General features: G+C 29.3%; 1 long non-coding RNA gene across 1 annotated transcript; it reads right to left on the reverse strand.

The window, feature by feature from the left end:
* Positions 1 to 349: 349 nt before the first annotated feature.
* On the reverse strand, positions 350 to 1,225 carry LOC134239227 (uncharacterized). The gene is made up of 3 exons (XR_009986185.1): positions 949 to 1,225; positions 623 to 696; positions 350 to 416 (listed from the first exon to the last, which is right to left on the reverse strand). It is a non-coding gene; the product is annotated as an uncharacterized LOC134239227 (long non-coding RNA).
* Positions 1,226 to 5,894: the final 4,669 nt, after the last annotated feature.

Consider the following 5,894-nt stretch of genomic DNA (forward strand, 5'->3'; position numbering starts at 1 on the left):
ACATTTTCAAAAATGTTTTATTCACGTTTAATTTGTTTGGTTTTTAAAACGTTTTCAAAACATTCAAGTCGAGGTTACAAAAGTATTTCCTGAACTTTTACTTTTTCTCATTAAATAATGATATATTTATATTTTAAAAGAAATAAACACAAATTATATTTAATTTTTGAACCTTTAATACAAACCCATATTCAATATGTTAATCACATTTAAATTCCATTCTCGGTACAAGTTTTAATTTATTTTCTTTCAAGTCACCGGGTTTTTAAAGGTTGAAAACGGCGTCTAATCCATTCACTGAATTTTTGAAAGAACAGAATCACAGAAATCCTATGTTCACTATATAAGACTTAGTTAAAATCACATACACTGAAAAGGCTGATAAGGAATCTGCCCCTTGGAAAGAATAGCACAATCTGTAAAGATAAGGAAAATTGTGTTTGTATCAGCGTTCTATATCTAATGTATCTATAAGATGATCAATGAAAATATACAAAAAATATATTAAATAATTATATCAAATTTAAGTTCTTTCCTCATTTGCATTGAAAAAAGCAGAAAAGTAATTACTATGACAATATTATAATATTGAAGAGTACATGGAGTAATAGTATTTACGTACACCTTTGCCTTCACCAAAGGCGGGTCTTTTGAATGTGGGAATTTGAAAATACGGATGATGCAACCAACACCATGCTGTAAAGAAATTTCATTTTTAAATCAACATATTGTTTGATGATTAACATTTCACAAAGACAACGAATATTTGAATCAAGGATATAATTGTGTTGCCTTAAGAATGAAATATTCAAATCAAATACATGTATATAACCTTAACGCTTTGTCATTGCTACATACATTTGTACAAAGTTATTGATCATGCACTGGTAGTATAAAAGCCATTTTTAAATGATCTTTTAAAGTCTATGATAAAGGAATAATTCTTACCATTCAAAGTTAATAAATCCCTAGGTTATTATTGTGGTTTATATGGTGCAAAGTCTTCTCATTCAAATCGGCACGGAGTAAGCGCGCGCACGTCTTGTTTACCAGAATTCAAAATTTGGCCTAGATAAGCAGCAAACCACTATACTCTGTAACGCGCTGCCCAGCAGGAGAATTGCATAATAGGTTATCATGACACTGAAACTGACCAGTGTGCCAATCCCTATCTAATGCCTCAGAGTAAAATTCTGGGAGTGGATCACAGATTTGATGAAGAACATTTTTTTTTTAAAAAAGACATTAAGAGTTTTTTAAAGCTGATGATTTTATACTTTTATTTATATTTTAACTTTTTTTGTTTGCCTATCCTTTCATTTATTGATTTTTTGATTTGTTTAATCAAAGGACTTTATATAAATTATGTCTGTTAATCAATAAGCCAAAACTAAATCATTATAAAATAGGGGAAAAATCTTTCAGTTTTTTTAACAATTACTACAATTCCTCATTTTAACACTATTTTTTCTATATATTCTTTTATTTTCTTCATAAACTAAATTTTAGGAAAATCGCAATCATACATTATTTGAATGTTTGAAGAACATTTTAAAAATAACAGCAGCAATGAAAAATGAAGTCTTTAAAAAAGAAAACACATTAAATTGAATGTTCTAAAATCATCTCTCACAACATACTCTTAAAGTTACTAAATGAATTAAATTGTGCCGCAATTACATAAATGTTTCAGAAACATTTTGAAAATGTTTCCAAAAATGTTACAAAAACTATAATTAAAATGTTTCAATTGTAGTGAAAATAATTATTTTAGTTAATGTAATTTTAAATAAACATTTTCACTGCCTAGGCCGAAAAATATCCGGAATTGAATGTTTTTAACTAACAGTGATATTAAGAATATTTTAAAAATATTTTTAAAATGTTCCTTACAAATATTTCAGAAACGTATATGCAATGTTTCCGATTTACAGAAAAAGAATGTTTCATTTCATGTTTTAAGAACGTTTTTAAAACGTTTTATAAGATCTTTTAATATTTGGAAGCTATAAATACCCTTAAATGAATTAAGAATGTTTCAAAAACATTTTGACAATGTTCCTTCCAAATGTTTCAGAAACGTATTTATGCTATGTTTCAGATTTTATGGAAAAGGAATGTTTCATTTCATGTTTTGAGAACGTTTTTTAAAACGTAATATATAAATCTTTGATATTTGAAAGCTAAACATACCTATTGAAACATTTATAAAACGTTTCAAAAATATTTTAGAATAATGTTCCAAAAGGATTTAATCATAAGCTTTTCTTGAAAACATTTTAAAAATGTTTTTAAAATGTTATAATGAGAAGAGGAAATGTTTTAAAAACGTTTTTAAAATGTTTAGTCTGAAATGTTTCGAAAAAACCTTTTTACAACACCAATAAAATGTTTTGAAAATGTTTTGTGCTACCTGGGTTGCTATCTCCGCACAGCCAATCAGAATCGCGGAAAAATTGTTCGCCATTAACTCCGACAAAACACAGATGTTGGACTCAGATGACATCGTTAAGCGTAACTAATCCGCTGTATAGCAGATAATTATGAAGTCCAATGAATAGGTTAGATGTAAAAATGATACCAGGTATGGAAAGAATACACACAGGTTAGATTTATTCATTTCACTAGTCCAAAACACTGAAAAGCAAGTGTTCACAGTGCATAAACAGCTGATAATTTCAAGTCATGTGTAAGACCGAAAACAACTGTCCTTAAAAAAATAAGTGTTTCAGGTATATTTATGTCAAAGTTAGTGATGATGTAAGTGGAAATTAAAGCGAGCAATGTTTGATTATGTAATATCACGTACAATATCGTGATTTACAAACTTTGAACTTAGGGAGTATCGGACTACAAAGACCTTAAGTGGACTGTTCAGAGCTTGTCTCGGTGTTCAACTGAATATAGATTCTCGAAAAAGAGTATGCTGCAAAAATATATTCTGGATATATTCTTTAAAATAATTCATTTTGCAATTTTTTGTGACTGTTGTGAGTAATGGCATACTGACTGTATACAGCAAGATAGGCAGCAGTCATCAAGAAAGGCAGACAAAATGGGTTGTAAGTTTACCGATTAAAAAAAGTATTTATTATGGAAAAAAGATCTAGTACATTATTCAAGAAGATATCAATATATATATATAGTGCTTAACTATGAAAACTTTAGCAAAGTGACACATGAATTGTTATTTTTGTTATAAACATAATTGATACTCATTTAGTTTCGTGAAAAAATTAAGGATAGTTAATTGAAAATTTGTTTTATAAAAAGCGTTCAAAAATTTCCAAGTCATCTGCATTATTTATATTTAATGTAAATAATGACATATTGCATGAATACAGAATCAATGATGAAGCACAAGAGGAAACAAAAGAATCTTTACCCAAGATACTTAACAGAATGTCCCAGTGAATTTCAACAAGCTACATGTATGTATATACATGTATACAATATGAGAATCTTCGGTTAGTTCATTACATACTTATTCATACATTTGATAACATAAATGAGTTCGATAAAATTTATCATTTGTTTATTAACAGGTAGGAACCTATTGTTATGCTATATATATTCAGATATTTAATTCAATGTATAGCTTATGTATTTGTAGGAATCTGCTTATGCATTTCTTTCTTCATCTTAATCAAATGAAGGAATCTGTTATGTTCATAAATAACCTGTACAATGAAAATGAAATCAGGGCGGTATGTGCATGGCGTAAGATATATATAAGATATTTAATTAATGAGTGTGTAAAATTCTTTTTATATAAAATCTAAAGAAAATTGATGTTAATTCAGAAGTAAAGCTCTCAGTCAGATTTTTTCATAAAATTGAACATAGCTTCTACTTTAACAAACAAATAAGAGTGACAGACCTTTTAGTACCTGCACGAGTTATCCTTCCTGTGGTAAAACTAGTCATTAAAACAACATCCCTGTAATAAAATGATTTATTTGAATACATTTCCTAAGATAATGTGGAATTTAAGAAACTACCGTTGCTGGGTATATATTGATTTATGAATTAATTATTTATACAAAAACCGGGAAAATATATATTTTTTAAAATGGATAGTAGTTTTTTATCCAAGAAATAATTTGGGAGTAATTTTGTTGAATAAATCATTTTATCAACCTTGCAACAGGGCAGTCATTAGACAAGCACGAGTTATCCTTCCTGTGGTCAAGTTAGTAAAAAACACAAACAAACAAAAACAAAAACAAAATAAAAAAGACGACCAAAACGTTCCTGATTTTAAAATGATACATTAATATCTGCTTAAAGATAATAGGGAGTTGTTCAAAGAACTTTCTTTCTCTAAGCAAAGGTTTGTATCATTTTATATAGCTTTTTAAGAAATGTGTGAATGCATAGCGACTTTGTGGGAAGTAGATAATAGTTTATCCACTTTAAAAACATCAAGCTTCGCAGGTAGGTTAAGGCCAAATATTCTACTTGTCTATATGATATGACGTCATAGTAAGCTATATGACGTGAAGTTTAGAGATAAAAAATTCTTATAATCGATATCTAAGATTGATTTGAGGTCATAAAAATTGATCAAAATGTGCAGAGGCATAATACAAATAGAATTTTGTCGTTTCTGGGTCTCTGTAGTTATCGCGGGATTAAATACCAAACCCATGACGTCATACTGTTGATCATGCAGTAGCAGAGTGAAAGTGAAATGTAACGAGAATTCATGTAAACAAACACAAGAAATCGGATTTTAAAAGCATTTCAATGAATATCATGTGTGATTCACGTGGGAATAAAGCTTATTAATAAGGTATGGTAATATACTTCAACAATTTCTTCGTAAAATTAAAGCAGAGGGTGTTTACTTGCCGATCAGCCTTTCCTATCATGTTGTAACAAATAAGATGCAAAAGTTCAACACTACGCCGCACACTTTGAAACTTAATTTTTGTTTCTATCTAAAGTTCTTATTCTATTGTTTTTAGAAAGTGCTGCTAGAATCGTATGGTTTACGGGAATTAATGCATTTCTTTCGATGTTATGAACAAAATGTAAAAATTTTGGGAAGGTTTCGTCAGAAAGTGTTGAATAATTATTTCTGTGATAGGACAGTAGGTCTCGCAGCACTTTTCATGGTACAGAGATGTTTTTACATAATAATTATTACAAACTGAAATTAATTATCCCAGGGGTAGTGTTGAACTTTTCACTTTTTCATTAAGGCATATTTTCTAATTATAGACGTCACGTGGCGACATGTGGTGATTTTCTTCATGTAGTATAAGTCCCATTGAAGTCTATATGAAAAAATTATAACAAAAGTTTTATGCTTGACTTTTCCGATTTATGAGTGTTACATTATTATAAAAAAGTCTTAATTCGCCGAATTCTTGTCTGTGTGCTGCCTTAACATACCCGCGTTTTAGATTTACGAATATTCTGCATGAATTATGACAAATAAGCACATACCATTTAAGGGGGCCGACTATAGTTTTATTGTGTGAAAACTACAATAGCGAAACTCTTCATTTTTATATCATACATAACTTACATTAACTTCAGTGTACATGCAAAAGAAAAAAAAGTCAGAAAGTACAATATATGGCCTACACTGGATTTCTTAAAAAATAAATCATCGTTTTTCTTGAAAACTATTTGTGGTTTCCATATCTACTCGATGTCAGGGGTGGGTAGTTCTAGTCAAACCGGATGTTGGCTTCTCATCGTAACGGCTAAAACCTATAAGGGTTTTGACTTTTCCGGATTTTTTCACCGATTTTACAGATTCACTTTAAAATTTCAAGTGGGGCGCATTCCTCTTGGAAAAAAATTCAAGTATAAAATCAAACATTGGTATCTTACGCGTATTTTTCAACAAGTTTTTTTCTCCGAGAGGAATGCGCCCCATG

Source organism: Saccostrea cucullata, unplaced genomic scaffold (genome assembly GCF_032062105.1).
Source record: "Saccostrea cucullata isolate Sc308-1 unplaced genomic scaffold, CSIRO_AGI_Scuc_v1 ctg3122, whole genome shotgun sequence".
Taxonomy (NCBI): domain Eukaryota; kingdom Metazoa; phylum Mollusca; class Bivalvia; order Ostreida; family Ostreidae; genus Saccostrea; species Saccostrea cuccullata.